Source organism: Hippopotamus amphibius, chromosome 2, assembly GCF_030028045.1.
Source record: "Hippopotamus amphibius kiboko isolate mHipAmp2 chromosome 2, mHipAmp2.hap2, whole genome shotgun sequence".
Lineage (NCBI taxonomy): Eukaryota > Metazoa > Chordata > Mammalia > Artiodactyla > Hippopotamidae > Hippopotamus > Hippopotamus amphibius.
Genome location: NC_080187.1, coordinates 181,254,638 through 181,273,651, shown reverse-complemented (window position 1 = coordinate 181,273,651; position 19,014 = coordinate 181,254,638).

Sequence of the window (19,014 nt, the reverse complement as noted above, 5' to 3'; positions counted from 1 at the left end):
GTATTTATACACATATCCCCATATCCCCTGCCTCCCACGACTCCCTCCCACCCTCCCTATCCTGGCCCTCTAAGTCATCACCCATCATCGAGTTGATCTCCCTTTGTTATTCAGCAGCTTTCCACTAGGATGCTTTAAACCTCGAAAGGAAATTTTTGCTGAGTGTCGACAGTGTGGGCAGAGGTGTGCGGACGTGCATTGTCATGCAAGATCACAATGCCCTTGGATAGCAGTCCTCTGCATTTAATGCAAAATTTAGGCTTCAGCACAAACTTTTCAAAACCCAAGTCTGTTGTAGATTATTTCATAGGCAGAGCCATGGCTGATTTGCAAATGATTTGCCACATAATCCACTGTCACTCATCTATTCGACAGAATTATTTCACGACTATGCTCAATGTTGTCATCAGCCGCGGACGGGTGTCAGGCTCCTTCTTGATGGCTCACACTTGTGAGCCCTTTCTTGAACTTTTCTATCCATTCACACACACTTCTTTGCAACAAAACATTTTCTCCATACTGCACACAAAGTCTTCGACAAATAATGCCACCAGGTACACCCTCAGACCACAAAAACCGAATCATTGCCTGCTGCTCTTTTGTGCAGATCACAAGTGGGGCATCCAATTTTGCTTGCACTGCAGTTACAAATGAACTGATGTAACACGTTCACACCTGCACAGCAGTGACTGGGGAGACAGTAGCCTTGAACAGAAAGCACTGATAAGACAGTGTGGTCAACAGAAGTTTTTTTGTTTGTTTGTTTTTTTAAGCTCTTTATTGGAATATAATTGCTTTACACTCTTGTACCAGCTTTTGAGGTACACCAAAGTGAATCAGCTGTATTTATATGTATATCCCCATATCCCCTCCCTCCCGCGACTCCCTCCCGCTCTCGGAGTAAAGATAAGACATTCAGGAATATTATGATATGAAATTGATATGTCAAAGTTTACATGCTTTGTAAGGGGCAGGCCCAAATCTTGAAGCAATATTTGCTGACTACAAAGGCTGTGATCTTTTCATTGTAAAATGTGATAAAGGGACTCAACGGGCTGGAACTTGAAAAGTAAACGTGTCATGGGAGAAATTAATAGTTGCCTGTTCTGCATCTGTTCTCATTTTTGGGTAATAGAATCCTCATTATTTTCAGAATGTCAATGCACACAACTCAGAGACTGCATTTCCCATTCTCCCTTGCCACTGAGAAGCAAGTCCAAGTAATGTGTAAGAATGCCATAATGTAGAGGATGCCAAGAAGGCTAACTCAGCTGGGAGACATACCTCCTTAGATCCCTTTCTCCTTCCTCTCTCTTGCTACCTGAAATAATCCAGTTGGCAGCCAGCTTGGTCTGGGAGGTAGACTTCAGTATATAAACCATGTGCTGAGGGTGAGGGATAAAAACATAGAGTCATCACAGCACCTCTGGCCTGCCTATCTTTTGACTTCTTTTATGTGGAGACAGTCCTTGGGTGTCAGCCATCATTATTTGGAGGTTTCTGTTCTATGCAACTGAAATAAGTCCTAACTGATACAGATGTATAGTTACTTCATTAAATCACATACACACACACACACACACACAATTATGGATTGTAGATGAGCGGCATCCAAAATAATCTTCTGCAAAATATTGCCTAAGGCTGTGTGTTGTAGAAGCAAGAAACACTTTTGGGGGTAACAAAGTAATAGAATTACAAAATTTAAAGTTGATTAGGAAAAGAATTAGATGGTTTGTGGCAATTATCCAGCATGGGGAGAGTTTACGTATGGCAGTCATGCTGCTGGCAGAAAGCTGGTGGGTGGATTGACAGACTTAAAATAGTTATTTCAGAGTGAGGCTGCTGTGAATGTAGAAATAGCCTCAGACAGTTCATGCTCCTGAGGACAAATGCTGATTCGTTCTTATGCTTGAACTACGATGAAATCAGTGAAGGCATAGTAGTAAGAAGCAAAACCGTGGGGATGCTATTAAGAGTTTAGCAATTCTAGTTTGTGTAGGAATATGGATTCCACTTACCAAAAATAATAGCATATAGGGAAAGAAGAAAGACATTACTATCATTGTTTTGAATTGCTCCTGAGCTATTCCATTGTGTCATGAATTTCAAGTCAAATTTCATGTTATTAGTATTCATTTTATTAGTGTGATGTATGTGTAGTGCCACAATATTACTATAATGAAATAATATGATATTATGAATTGTCTTCCACAGAACTAAAGTAGTGCTTGTAAAACATGTACTGGAAATGCACATCAAAGAGAGAGGCAGAACGAGAGTGAGAGCGAGAGAGAGAGAGAGGAGGAGGAGAGGAAGAGAGAGATTGGTTCTCACCTATTAGCTCCAGTTCTTAAGTACCTAAGTTACTTTCTTGGTTAATAGCACACTTTGTATCAGTGCTCCTTTGCTTAGAGGCCATCATTTTTATTTTCAATTTTCATCTGTAGTATATCCAGTCATAAATACGTCTTTCTAACGTAGTATTATACTCTTATCACTGCTCACCTAACTGGGCACCTGAATCTAATTGTAATAGTTAGGCAAAATCCACACATCCAGGTATTTATCTATCAAAATACCCAGAAGTGTTCTTTAATTGATGGCTTTATGAAGAAAAGCAAAGAACTATCCAAAAATGACTGAATCGGAATCTACACTCTGGAATAAGAACTACATACTTATTTCTAGACAATTAACTTAGGCATACTTACATATAACAAATTACAAATGGCATAAAATGGAGTTCTCTTAGGAATTTCTATTTCCCCTTTATCAAGGACCTGGGAAACCATTTTGCCATAGAAATTATACCTATACTGGTTTAGTGTGGATTCTTTTTCAAGGTTCAGCTGACATTCTTTTGGTCAGCTACAGTGGGCGAGGGTGTAAGTGCATTTTGTCCATGTGATACAATGAATGAAATCTAAGGTCTTGAAATACGGGTAGGAAGTAGATAGACGACTGAAGAAGAGAAGGAATTCCGAGCAACATGAGCATCTTAAATTCACACAGCTAGAAATGAGAGTGGATGGTTACTACACAGAGAGTGGACCGGCCGGACTGGAATACATGCTCATACGCATATTTTGTGATTGTGGCAGCAAAGTTTAGACAGATAGGGCCGGAATCTTGGACAACAGATGTTGTAGGTAAGTTTGTTATTCCAAGCCCTAGAAGCCTTTCTGGGTGTTAGAGAAAAGGTCCCATGACAAAAATGTTATTTTTCAAATGCTATCTTACTTGTGCCGTGGTTGGAGTAAAATGGAAAAGACTGTTTTAAAGGAAGTTGCAGCCAAGAGGATTTAGTTATAATTCAAGTGTGATTAAGAAGAACTCAGACTATGTGGGAAAATGGGAAAGCACAAATGTACGAAGGAAGAATCAATTCCACTTAGTCACTTCACCAAATGACAAAAGGGTATGGCATGACAGAGTCATAGAAGCTAAAAGTGGCCCTTTAGTGAGGTTGATTTATTTTTATTTTTAATTTAGGGATAGTAAAATAAAATTGAAGGGAGGTATAAGTTATAATGTACCTTAGAATTTTCATATACAAGTATTTCAAACACATAGCATATGTGAATCCTATAGGTTTGGTTTGGTTTGTGATAAAGACTAGAATAAAAAGCATCTATTCAAATAGACATGAATTTTTCTGTCTGATGATTTGTATATATTGTGGAATGGTGGGGATTTTTGTTATAGTATGAATAACTGCAAATTTCATATTGTGCCCATATGGAATCATCAAAGTCGAGACCAAAATCTTTACCTTCTAAACCGCTCTTGCTGTACACAGAAATATTTTCATTTGAATGACATAATTAGTGCAGACTAGGAATAAGGTGGAAATTATAGTTCATACCATTATTAATGACCTCAGAGCACTAATTGCTAAATGAGGAAACAAACTTGTCTTCTTTTCTATTTCTCCTGAAAGGATAAACTAGGTGGACAAGACACTTAGCCAACCTCTGCATTCACCATGTTATCTCCCAAGTCAGTCATCATACTTTATCAAAGGAATTTCATGGTCATTAATTTGATCTTTCTTCCCACTAGTTGCAAAAATATACTTTATCTATTACATACTGATGCTCTTTGATGTTATATAAGAAGGAGTTTGTGCTTGGTAAATGGTATTACACGTTCATTTCTAAACATAGTGTCTGGGAAAAGCTGTCAGGAAAGATTTTTACAGTCGAAACTGAGTCACAGAAGGAAATTGCTTGGTGTCGAAAATGATTGGAGTAAGAATTACTACCCCTCTTCCTTGATTCGTTTTGCTCCAAGCACTTATCCTCCTCTGATATGCTATAAATTTAATTATTGATTGACTGTCTCCCATTGACAGACTGAAAGCTCCGTGAAGGCAGGGATTTTTGTGGCATTGTGGGTGTTTGTTCTGAGAATCTACTCACATCCCAAGTTTTGTGCAGCTGCTAAATTGTAACGGTCTGGTGAGCAATGTGTGGCTTTAATAACCATGACTTTGAGGGTCACACTGTTCGGTGTCTGCATATTTAGATAGGTAATTTGATTGTTCTATTTTATAATCTAAATGTAATATTATATACAGTTCTGGAAAAAATGAAGACCTGGGATTTTCCATTTAATATTGTGAGTTGATAATGCCTTTATCATCGGGTATTATAAATGTTCCTACTTGGCTTTCCATGTAAATGTTCTCCTATGACTTACTTCATGTAGTCTGAGAGAGTTTATTAAATAAATTTTGAAAACTGTAATAAACAGCAATCCAAATAAAATATGTTTAAACTGACTAAAAATGCAGGTGGATTCTCCAATTTTCCTCTTGCTTTCACAAATGTTTGCAAGTTGCTTCTCCTAGCTAAAATATCCCAAGACATTTAATATTTCCCAAGGTGCAAATCCACCATTGATCTACATGGTGTAAAAATGGCAGGAAAGTATCATAATACTTTAGATTACTAATAGAATTAAGTGGTAAAGAGGATGTAAATTAAGGCATTCGAGAGCAAATAAAAAATTGCTTTGTTTCTGAGAGCTAGGAAATATGTACAGGAATTGGAAAACACTGATGACAAAAATCTGGGGGTTTTAAAATGTCGTTTCTTGATTCAGGTGGTTAAATAATATTATTTAGGAGTTTCTTTCATATTTTCCCTTCCCACTGGGGCAGTTTAGATACATCGGCACAGTTATGTCCTGTTGTGTTTTATTTCCAAAATTCTCCTCCCCTTTGAATTTTCTCTAGTCTTAATTTTATTGCCCCAATGGACTATTAGCCGTGCCCCGCGAGAAGCCCAGTTCAGCGTATAATGTGTCATTATATTCATAGTTTTTTTTTCTTTTCTGTTAATATTAATAAGAAAAATCTATCTCAGTTTTCTCTCAAATCATAGGACTTTTATATCTTTGACTGAAGGGTCTTTATCTTTTTTTTCATTTAAGAAAAAGAACCAAAAATACATTTAAAGTCAAGTCATTTTACAAAGCCTCAACCTAGTTAAAAAGAAATACTAGTTCTACTTGTGATTATTTGCCCTGATGGGAACAAAATGCAGAAGAAATGAACAAGAAATTATAAACACCATTCTGTTTGTCTGGAGAATGAGATTTAGAACTTGTATTTAAACATGAGTGAGTCTGGTTTTCTGAATAGAGAGCCCCACAAAGAAAGAATTGAATCGACATTGGGTCTAACTTAACAAACAGAAAAGAGGTTAGCTTTGTACTTGCTTCTCAACTCTTTTCTGCATGCTATGGGTAGCATCACCTTCCTGACTGACATGAAGCAACAATTTAAGATAAATTGCCGTCTCTAAGTGTACTCAATTACTTGGTCCTAGTTGAAGTAAGGATAGAGAACAAAGTGGTTAGAAATCTGGGCGTTCAATTTCTTGAGCACTAGACATTCCCCACGCTTCATGTTTGTCAATTTGAAGGGTGGACGGGTGGTATTTTATAGTTTTAACTTTTGCTTCTTTTTCTTCATGTTATTTTTGGATTGCTTTAAGCAAGTTAATTAGCAAATTGTTTTTCTTCTTTATTGAACAGATGTTTATGTATTTTACTTATTTTAAGTTTGGGCATTTGTGTTTAATAATTGATCAATGAAAGCTTGTTAATCATTATAAAACTTTATTAACTCAAGATCTGTTATGAGTTACATATATAAAAATCAAAGCCTTCTTCCTGGTCTCCATCATTGAGGTTATTTCATACATTTGTAATACAGTTAGATTCTTTTATCGTATTCTCCATTTAATTCTGGGATCCCCTGACATCTTAAATAATTTGCATACCTAACAGTTCATTCTTTGTATTGTAAAGTTCTCTGGGTTTCGACAAATACATGGTGTCATGTATCCACTATTACAGTATCATACAAAATAGTTTCACTACCCTAAAAAAATCTGTGCTTTACCCTTCCAACACTCTCACTTTTCCAAACCCCTGGCAACCCCTGACCAGATTACTTTTTCTATAGTTTTGTCTTTTCCAGAATGTCATATAAATGGAATCATGCAGTATTTATGCTTCTCAGATTGTCTTCTTTCACTTAGCATTTAAGATTCATAAAAGTTTCTGTGAGACTGATAGTTCATACCTTTTTATCACTGAGTTGTATCTCATTGTATGGATGTACTACAGTTTATTTATCCATCCATCTATTAAAATCTTGGTTGCTTCCAGATTTGGACATTTATGAATAAAGCTGTTATAAACATTCATGTGCAGGTTTTTATGTGGACATAGGTTTGCAAATCCATTGGATAAGTACCTAAGAATGTGATTGTTGAGTCATATAGGAAGACTGTTTTCCAAAGTGACTGAACCATTTTGCCTTCCCACCAGCCATGAATGAGAGTTTCTCTTGTTCCACATCTTTACCAGCAGTGGATGTTGTCAAGTTGTTTTGTTTTGTTGGATTTTAACCCTTTTAATAGATGTGCAGTGGTATCACACTGTTGTTTTAATTAGCTTTTCTCTAACGACAAATGGTTTTGAGCATCTCTTCATATGCTTATTAGCCATCTGTATATATTCTTTTTTCAGCTTTATTAAGGTATAGTTGCCAAATAAAATTGTAAGATATTTAAAGTGTGCAATGTGATGAAAGAATTCTCTCCATCAAGTTAATTAACATTCATACATCACCTCACATATTTACCCATTTTTGTGCATGCGAGAACATTTAGGTTCTACTCTTAGCAAATTTCAACTATATAGTATAGTCACTATGTTATATCATATTAGATCCTCAGGCCTTATTGATCTTATAATTGAAAGCGTTTTTTTTGTACCTTTTAACGACTAGTCCATATCCCTATTTCCCCAAACCCCAGCCCCTGGCCACCACTTTTCTATTCTGTTTCTATAAATTCAACTTTTTTTTTTTTTTAGATTCCACATATAAGTGATACCATGCAATATTTGCCTTTCTCTGTCTGATTTATTTCACTTAACATAATGCCCTCCAAGTTCATACATGTCACAAATGACAGAATGTCCTTCTTTTTTAAGTTGAATGATATTTCATTGTGTACTTATACCACATTCTCTATATCCATTCATCTATCCATGGACACTTACATCATTTCCATACCTTGGCTATTAGGTTATTCCATACCAATTAACGTGGGAGTACAGATATCTCTTTGAAATATCGAAATGGTTTTGTTTCCTTGGGTATACACCCAGAAGAGAGGTTTCTGGATCCTTGGTAGTTTTATTTTTCATTTTGTGAGGGAACTCCGTGTTGTTTTCCACAGTTGCTGTACCACTTTACATTCCCAGCAACAGTGTGCAAGTGTTACCTGTCTCTAGTTCTCATAAGTATTTGTTGACTCTTGTCTTTTTTATAGTAGACATTCTAACAAATGTGAGGTGACATGCCATTGTGGTTTTGATTTGCATTTTCATGATAGTCAGTGATGTGGACCATCTTTCCATGTACCTCTTATTTGTATGTTTGTATGTTTTCTTTGGAAAAATGTCTATTCAGGTCCTTTGCCCATTTTTAGTTGGGTTATTTGGGGGTTTTGCTATTGAGTTGTATGAGTTTCTTGTATATTACATGAATTCTTACTGGCTATATGGTTTGCAAATATTTTCTCCCATTCTATAGGTCGCCTTATCATGTTGTTGATGGTTTCCTTTGCAGTGCTGAAGCTTTTTTAGTTTAATGTAGTCTCACTTGTTTATTTTTGCATTCGTTGCCTGTGTTTTTGGTATCAAGTCCAAAAAATCATTGCCAAGACCAACATCAAGGACCTTGCCCCTTATATCTTCTCCCAGGAGTTTTATGCTCAACTCTTCAATGCATTTTGAGTTGATTTTTTGGTAAAGTGTGAGATAGGGATCCAGTTTCATTCTTTTGCATGAGGTTGTTCAATTTCCTAACATCATTTATTGAAGAGACCATCCTTTCCACATTATATATTCTTGAATCCTTTGCCACAAATTAATTAACAACATATGCATGGGTTTATTCTGGGCTTTCTATTCTGTTCCATTCATCTATGTGTCTGCTTTTATGCCAATACCATATTGTTTTGATTGCTGCAGCTTTGTAGTATAGTTTGAAATCAGGAAGTGTGATGCCTCCAGCTTTGTTGTTCTTTCTCAAGATTGCTTTGGTTAATTGTGGTCTTTTATGGTTCAGTACAAATCTTGGGATTGTTTCTTCTATTTCTGTGAAAAATGTTTTGGAATTTTGATAGGTATTTCATTGAATCTGTAGATCTCTTTGGATAATATGGATATGTCAACAATATTAATTCTTCCAGTCCATGAACACAGAACATTTTTCCATTTATTTGTATCTTCAGTTTCTTTCATCAATGTCTTATTTAGTTTTCAATGTACAGATCCTTCACTGTTAAATCTATTCTTAAATATTTTATTCTTTTTGATGTTATTGTAAATGAGTTTTTTAAATTTCTTTTTATGATAATTCATTTTTAGCATATAGAAATACAACTTATTTTTACATATTGATTTTCTATCCTGAAGCATTACTGAGTTTGTTGACTAGTTATGAGAGTATTTTTGTGGAGTCTTCAGGGTTTTCTATATATAGTATCATGTTATCTGCAAATATAGACAATTTTACTTCTTTCTTTCTGATTTGGATGCCTATTTTATCTTTTTCTTGCCTATTTGCTCTGGCTAGGACATCTAGTACTATGTTATTTCTCACATTCAATTTAAAACTCAATTTAAAAATTCCAAAATTAATTCTAATGTTATACTAATTGGGGAGACATTAAATGTGTATATATTAATTTGGGAGAAATTGACATTTATAAAATTTTCAATTTCACTATGCATTTATTCAATTCTTTTCTTATACTCTTTAGTGAAATTCCTAAGTCTTACTCATATAATGCCTGAGTATTTATTATTGACTTTAGGTGGTTTAAATTTTTGATGCTTTTATGAACATAATTTTTTCCTATATTTGAATTGGTTATTTATGATTTTTTTCTATTTATTTTATAAATATGCTGTTTACTGAACTCTCTTATTACTTCTAAGAATTACTCAGTTCATTCACTTGTTTTCTAGGAAGTTATAGATTTGCATATCATATTTTGGTGATGATGGTGATGACAATTATGATAAAGAAAAATCTGTTGATTTCTCACTATATCAGTGATTAAACACAGTGTTTATGAACAGACACTTTAGAATTAGGAAGATATGAGTCTCTGCAATAGTTATAACTTTTTCCCTTCTCTCTTGCACTTATTAATCTTCCAAAACATGTATTTTGTAAGTGATGTTTGTGGGCATTCTTGTCTCAGTCCTGTCATTAATGGTAATACCTCTATGCAGCACTTCCAAAAATTATATCCCAGGGATCATTGGTCCCACAGAGTATGCATCCCCCAAAATTTCACTGTTAAGTAGATTTAGATACAATGCAAACTACATCCTCTGCTTTAAGGTTCACAGTGCATTTTAGTACTTTAAAATGATCAATTATCAATGATTTTATATTGTAATATAATATTCTCTAACCTAGTGTTTCCAGAACTTCTATGACCTTGGAACTCTTTTATAGAACTCCTATTAATATCCCAGCAATGGTGCGTTATTTTGAAATATGCTGCTGTTTAAATTTCTGAGTGTATATTCATGTGAGATTGGCTAGTCTAGAATTTTCCTTTTTTGTCCGACATGTTTATCAGGGTTAAATTAGTTTTAAAAAAATTGAGGTTATCTTTCTTTTTTCTTTTCCCTCTGTTTCTCCTTTTCTTTTGTAGGGAATAGTTTATATAGGAATATCTCTTCCTTGAAAGTTTAAATGAACTCACTTTTGAAACTAAACTTTTGCTTATTTTGACGTTAATGTTTTCAAGATATGTGTTCATTTTCTTCCATGATTATTGGCAAGTTCACAAGACTTTTTCATTAACTAATTTGCATACTAATAGCTTTCTTTAAAACAACCCATTTCATTATGATTTTCAAATATATGTGCATCAAATTTTAAGAAAAACTCATACATATTATTTCATAGAATAACATTTTATTTTTTTAAATCTTAGTAAGTGTTATAAAATACTTTTTATTTTTAATCTTCGCTTATATGTTTCTTCCTCCTACTTGGACTACGCAAAGAATTATTTCCCAAAGTAGCTTCCAGGGAATATTTCTAAGTTGGACATAAAAAAATAAGGGAAAAGATCTACTATGGTCAGAAGTGGGGGTGGAATGGAGAATTAAACAAGTCAGACAAAGTTTTAACTACCAGGTTTCTTTAACATGTTGATTTACATTGTGAATCTGAATGTAGCATTTGCAAAATTTATTTGACAAGAATCTCCTTTATTTTTTCAATTTACCATTTCTAGAAATGCTATTCTAAAGGTTTATCTAGCTAAGTTTTTTCATTTAGAAGAATCACCTCTGAAGTTTTTCTGAGACTCAATTTCCAATGTGTGGAGATGACAGAGTTGTTTCCACACTAAGTAATTCTCCAGACACCAGCTGGGTGTCCTACAATTCAGTTTAATCCTGACACTCTTTTCCCAAAGATCACATCAGATTCTACAGGTTAAGTGTTCAGTTCTATAAGACCTCCCCAACTTCCACTTCAGATTCTAGTCACAAGCCCAGGTTGTTACCTGTGCTTCTGTCTGTCTGGCTATAAACCAGAGGCTCCCACGATACCCTCCTTAGGTTCAATTAATATGCTAGAATTACTCACAGAACTTAGAGAAATATTTTACTTACTAGATCACTGGTTTATTATAAAAGGATACAACTCAGGAACAACCAGTGGTAAGGGATGCATAGGGCAAGGCATGGGGGAAGATTTGTCCAGGGATCCATGCCCTCTCCAAGCTCGCCACTCTCGCAGAACCTCTGTATGCTCACCAACCCAGAAGCTCTTTGAACCCAGTCCTTGGGGTTTTCTTATGGAAGCTTCCATACACAGACTTGATTGATTAAATCTTTGACCACTGGCAATTGATTCCATCTCCAACCCCTTTCTCCTCTCCCCTCTTCAAAGGTTGCAGGGAGCAGGACTTAAGTTCCAAACCTCTGATTACTTGGTTAGTTCTCCTGGCAACCAGATCCCTTCCTTAGGAGGAGTCCAAAAGCCATCACATTAAAATAACAAAAGATAGCTTTTTTGATTCCAGCACTTAGAAAATTCTCACTTAGTTAATAAAGCATGTTGTGAGGTGATGGAATGTTAATTAGTTTGAATGTAAGAACTGCATAGGTATACTTATATTAAACACAACATTGTACATCTTAAGCATATACAATTTTTTATTTGTCAGTTACATCTTAATAAAGCTGGAAAATTTAAAGCATGCAAAGCTATGAATTTGACTTTGAGTACAGCTTTAACTATATCTCGTAAGTTTTTATAAATTGCAGTTTTACTATAATTTACTAATATTTCATAACTATATTCCTGATTTCCTCTTTGGTAACAGAATTACTAAGTAAAGTGTTTCTGTTTTTAAATTTCCAACTGATTTTAATGTGATGTTTTTAAATTGTACAGTTATATTGCTTTGCTACAGGAATATGCCTTCTAAATTTTTTGCATTAGGGAGCTGAGTGAAGTTTTTCTTATGATTAGTCATGATCAACTTGTGAAAATTCTGCAAAACTGTTATGCTCCTGTCAATCTTATATGTTTCTAAAAAATTGTACTTCATTGATTTTGCATATAACGATTCATGACTTACATATTCATTGTGCATTTTACCTTTTATCAATTAACATTGATTCTTATTTTCTGCCTTGAATTCCACTTCTTTGATATTACAACTACTGCTTTCTTTTTGTTTGTCTGTTTAGTTTAAAGGAAAGCTTTTATAGAAAGTACATGGCTTTTTTTTTGAGATAGCTTTTAACTTGTTCATTTTACTGCAATAACTGTATGTTTATTTTATTTCTGTCACATTTTCTGATGTTATAAAAATGTTTCCTTCATTTTTATTGTGTACTGTATGAGTAGCTTTTATCCTCTTAATCTTTTTATTTTCTAAGCCATACTTTAAGCAATTTTGTCCTAATTATTTTAAAGAGTTAAGCAATATCTGTTAGCTCTCCTTCCTGATCTCTAAGGACATGAACAACATTGGTATAATTTGTTTTTTTCCTTTCATCTTCTCATTCTGTGATGATTTTGGCATTATCCAGGATTTATTATATCTGTTTCCTTAATATTTTTTACCTTATGCTTTTCTTTTAAAGTAATATTTAGAACTTCCATTCAGTTTTATAATCTTCTTTGTGAGATATTTAATCTAAATTCTATAGTTTGGTGGTTTTAAAATTGGCAGTTTTTTAAAAAATAATACAGTTTTCCCATTACTGAATTTTTCATCTTGAAATATCCCTCAGTCACTTGAAATATCAGTTGGAGTAATATTTTAAGAAGAATACATGGGTGGTTTACTTACCAAGTTCTTCATGTATGAGACTCTCTGATACTATCACACATAAATGCCAACTTTCTGCAGTGTACAGAAGAGACCAAGAAAGTCATGTTTGCAAAATGGCTAGAATACTTTACTTCTACTGGCATCTTTTCTAATTAAAACTATGTTTAATTATTTTCTATTAACTAACTGTATGGTTCCTTAGAGTACTGAGAATTATATCTTAATTGCTGCTATATAAATAGTTCTTTCAAACATGTCTTTAATTTTTATAACTCGAGCTTCAAAAGGTGTTCTTAATTTTAATTATATGAAATTTGGTGAAAATTTCCACAATTTTTACACATAATAGTCACACTATATAGATCTGAATCAGGCCAATAGTTGGTTTTTGATTTTAAGATTGAAGACCCCTAATATTCTTCATATTCGTGTCTCTTCATTTCTTTTATTTTAGGCTTTTCTTCCTAATATTACTTATTTCTTCTTGATTCACCTCAAACTCATGCCAAATTCAAGGCAATGTTATATATGTAAATAAAATAAAAGCTTCCATTTTTGTTTTCAATGAGTTTCTTATAGATAGGCAAATTATTTTGTCCCTTTCACAGTAGATAACATTAAGACATGTACATTTGGGAACTGTTTATGATGGTTCATTACAAAGACCCCTTTATTTTATCCACACAGTTTGGGTTTTCGAGTTCTAAGCCCATTCATCTACCATTTTTCTGTCAATTTGTAAGATTCGTAGGATTCATCCATAATTACACCTCTGTTCGCTTAGATCTAAGTCTCGATAGTTTGACTCTTCATTTTAAAATAGAAAATGAAACAATGCACTTACTCCAAAGGAACTATCTAAAAGTGACAAAGAGAAAAAAATAAGTGATTTACCACATATTATAAAATCTTCACAATTGTGGACTTTTAAAGTGAAAATTTCATATGAACAAATCTCTAAGGAGTTTAAACACACTGGCTGTTTTGTTATTCTCTATTCTAATGAAATTATTAATTAGACTTTTTCTAATATAAAATTGTATAGAGTCATTAAACTTGGAAATTTTGGAATTTTGATAAAGCTTTTGATAAAAATTCAACATCCATATATGATAAAAAAAATACTCTCCAGAAAGTGGACATAGAGGGAACATATCTCAACATAATAAAAGCCATATGTGATAAACCCACAACTAACATCATACTCAATGGTGAAAAGCATTTCTTCTAAGATCAGGAACAAGACAAGGATGCCCACTCTTACCACTTTTATTCAGCATAGTTTTGGAAATCCTAGACACAGTAATCAGAGAAGAAAAAGAAATAAAAGAGATCCAAATTGGAAAGGAAGAAGTGAAACTGTCAGTGTTTGCAGATGACATGATGTTACATATAGGAAATCCTAAAGACACCACCAGAAAACTACTAGAGCTCATCAATGAATTCAGTCAAGTTTCAGGATACAAAATTAGTACACAGAAATCTGTTGCATTTCTATACACTAACAAGAAAAAATCAGAAAGGGAAATTAAGGAAACAGTCCCAGTTACCACCAAATCAAAAAGAATAAAATACCTAGGGATAAACCTACTTAAGGAAGCAAAAGATCTGTACTATGAAAACTATAAGACACTGATGAAAGAAATTAAAGATGACACAAGTAGATGGAAAGATATACCATGTTCCTGGAGTGGAAGAATCAATACTGTTAGAATGACCATACTACCCAAGGCAATCTACAGATTCAATGCAATCCTTATCAAAATACAAATGGCATTTTTCACAGAACTAGAACAACTAATTCTAAAATTTATACTGAAACACAAAAGACCCCTAATAGCCAAAACAATCTTGAGAAAAAAGAATGAAGCTGGAGGAATCAAGCGCCCAGACTTTAAACTATACTACCAAGCTACAGTAATCAAAACAGTATGGCATATAAAACTCCTAGAGGAAAACATAGGCAGAACACTCTATGACATCCATCAACGCAAGATCCTTTTTGACCCACCTCCTAGAACCATGGAAATAAAATCAAGAATAAACAAATGGGACCTCATGAAACTTAAAAGCTTTTGCACAGCAAAAGAAACCATAAACAAGACTAAAAGGCAACCCTCAGAATGGGAAAAATAATTGCCTATGAAACAACGGACAAAGGATTAACCTCCAAAATATACAAGCAGCTCATGCAGCTTCATACCAAAAAAGCAAATAACCCAATCCACAAATGGGCAGAAGACCTAAATAGACATTTCTCCAAAGAAGACATACAGATGGCCAGCAAACACATGAAAAGATGCTCAACATCACTAATCATCAGAGAAATGCAAGTCAAAGCCACAATGAGGTATCACCTCACACCAATCAGAATGGCCATCATCACAAAGTCTGGAAACCACAAATGTTGGAGAGGGTGTGGAGAAAAGGGAACTCTCCTGCACTGTTGGTGGGAATGTAAGTTGGTACAGCCACTATGGAAAACAATTTGGAGGTTCCTTAAAAAACTACAAATAGAACTACCATATGATCCAGTAATCCCACTCCTGGGCATATACCCAAAGAAAACCCTAATCCCAAAAGAAACTTGTACCATCATGTTTATTGCAGCACTATTTACAATAGCCAGGACATGGAAGCAACCTAAATGCCCATCAACAAATGAATGGATACAGAAGATGTGGCATATATATACAATGGAATATTACTCAGCTATAAAAAGGGATGAGATGGAGCTATATGTAATGAGGTGGATAGAACTACAATCTGTCATACATAGTGAAGTAAGTCAGAAAGAGAAGGACAAATATTGTATGCTAACTCACATATACGGAATCTAAAAATGGTACTGATGAACTCAGTGACAAGAACAAGGATGCAGATACAGAGAATGGACTGGAGAACTCGAGGTATGGGAGGGGGTGGGGGGTGAAGGGGAAACTGAGACGAAGCGAGAGAGTAGCACAGACATATATATACTACCAACTGTAAAAGAGTCAGTGGGAAGTTGTTGTATAACAAAGGGAGTCCAACTCGAGGATGGAAGATGCCTTAGAGGACAGGGGCAGGGAGGGTGGGGGGACTCGAGGGGGGAGAGTCAAGGAAGGGAGGGAATACGGGGATATGTGTATAAAAACAGATGATTGAACCTGGTGTACCCCCCAAAAAAATTAAAAAATTTAAAAAAAAAAAGACCAGTATGGCAGTGGCACCAAAACAGACACATAGATCAATGGAATAGGATAGAAAGCCCAGAAATAAACCCACACACTTAACAAAGGAGGCAAGAATACACAATGGAGAAGAGTCAGTCTCTTCAATAGTGGTTCTGGGAAAACTGGGCAGCTACATGTTAAAGAATGAAATTAGAACATTCTCTAACAGCATATACAAAAATAAACTCAAAATGGATTAATGACCTGATGCTATAAAACTCCTGGAGGAAAATATAGACAGAACACCCTTTAACATAAATCACAGCAATATTTTTTGGATCTGTCTCCTAAAGTAAAGGAAATAAAAGCAAAAATAAACAAATTGAACCTAATTTAAAAGCTTTTGCACAGCAAAGGAAACTATTGACAAAACGAAAAGAGAACCTACTGAATGGGAGAAATATTTGCAAATGGAATTAGCACAGTTTTTCTCAAACAAAATTTCATGGCCCTAGTTTTTATACATTTCTGGGAAGTTTTTCCTGTCTTATAAATTGAATAATTTAAGCAATTGAATTATTTTCTCCAAGTTAAAACTCACTTGTTTAAAGGTCCTATTTTATCTACACTTTAAACAATTACATGTAACTACAAGAAATATTTTGCTATCAAAATTATTTATCACTTGAACAAAAAATCTTCCAAATATGTAAACTTGAAAAATAATATAATACAATATAATGAAGAAAGGAAAAATGAAGTGCAAGATGGTAACAAATTGATCCAATAACTATCATGGGAGAGATAGTCTGTAGATCTGGAGCCTGATGTAGCACACAGTTCAGTAAGACCTGCATGCTATATATTTCTACACAAAAAGGCTACTTTAAATGCAAATCATTTTTGGATGTCAGTAAGTTGTAAGTATCTCATTAATTGCTCTAATAAAATCTATATTCTTGTCCTCAAGAAACTTCAATCTAAAGAACAGAATAGTCCTTCTATAAGATAAAGATTTATGAGCTACAACATGTGAAATAGTTCAGATATTAAATTTATTAAATCTTGACCTCACACTATCTTTTATTTTGACTAAAAGACAAATGAGAATGGCTATAAACACTGTAATGTATACACCATACTGAAATTATAAAATACAAATAAGGTTGTAAACACAGGAAGTAAAATTGAAAACATTAGCCTCATTTGAATTTTGTACAAATTATCTTTTACTTACGTTTGAATAAATATGATTAAGAAAGGAGGAAAATAGTTGTCACTTGAAAGTATTTCTTACTACTAAATTTTAAGGAATTCATGTTTATTACAGTTTTTTTTGAAGGATTGTCAACAGTACCCAGAAGATTAAACCAAATCTAAAGAAACATCTACTAGACCATAATATATTAACTAATATTTAAATGACTTAATAAGATAGACTATAATGACTCCAAAGTATGCATTAAAGACATATGGGTGCATTTTAAGTTCCCTCTGTGGATTATGATTACCTTGCTGGGTGAGTGGCACGACATCAGTGTGGCCTGTCTGGTGCATAGCAAGGAAAATCTGTGGAAAAGAAACCATAATAACAAGACCTAGGACTCTTCTATACTCCTTTAAGGGCCTTGAACTGTGGATTTTGAGGGATACCTTCAATAATGTTGGGTGAATTATTACCTCAATCATTACAGTATTGCTTGGTAATTCGGGAAAAGAAACACCAAGGTCCAAACTACCTTTGATCTAAGCTATTTCTCTTACTGAAGTGCCCTGTACAAGAAGTCTTTCTCAGTGATACACCATTGTAAGAGTTTGTTCCTCTTCCTTGTCCTTAAAATCTGTGCTCTATTATTCTAACTTGTCACAACTTTCTAAATTTCCCCAGCCTTTGATTAGAAATTTGAAGAAGAGAGGTCAGACCTCCCAGTGGTGAAAGGATGGATTATTTCATAACTGCCTTGCCACATGAAGAAAATAATGTTGGATGTACACTTTGTATCACATACAAAGGCAAATTGCAGGTAGATTAAAGACCTAAATGTGAAAAGTAAAGAGCTAATATACAAAATTATAGAAAAATATTTTTGTAACCTTGAAGATGTAAAGAACTTTCTTCAGTAAGCCAATGTTATAAGGTAGGATATTGATGGTTTTGATAGCTATAATAATAAGTATTCTATTCAGAAATGACACCATACACAAAATTAACAGAAAAATTAGATTGGAAAAAATACTTAGACTGTCAAAAACTAATTAGGAACCAAGACAGTTCAATGGGGAAAAGACAGTCTTTTTAACAAATAATGCTGGAACAACTGAATATCTACAGGCAAAAGAATAAAGTTGGACTGCTTACTCTTACCATTTACCAAAATTAACTTAAAATGGATTATAGATCTAAATGTAAGAGTTAAAACTAAAAAGCCTTTAGAAAAAACAATGGGGTCAATCTTCACGACTTTGAGTTAGGCAATACCTTCTTAGATATGAAACCAAAAACACAAGTGAAAAAAGAAACATAGATAAAATTGATTCCATACAATTAAAAACTTTTATTTTTCAAGGGACACCAACAAGAAAGTGAAAACATAACCCATAGAATGGGAGAAAATATTTGCAAATCATATAAGGGAGTTATGTCCAGAATATATAAAGAATAGTTACAACTCGACAATAAAAAGACAAATAACCCAATTAAAAAATGGGTAAAGATTTCAGTAGACATTTCTCTAAAGGGGAAAAATAACTAGGAAATCAAAACCACAAGATACTACTTCATAGCCACTAAGACAGCTGTAATTTAAAATATAGGTAATAATGTGTTGGCAAAGATATGGACAAATTGGAACCCTCATACCTTTCTGGTGGGAATGTAAATTGTGCAACTGCCTTGAAAACCTATTTGATAATTCCTCAGAATGTTAAATATTGAGTTATCATATTAT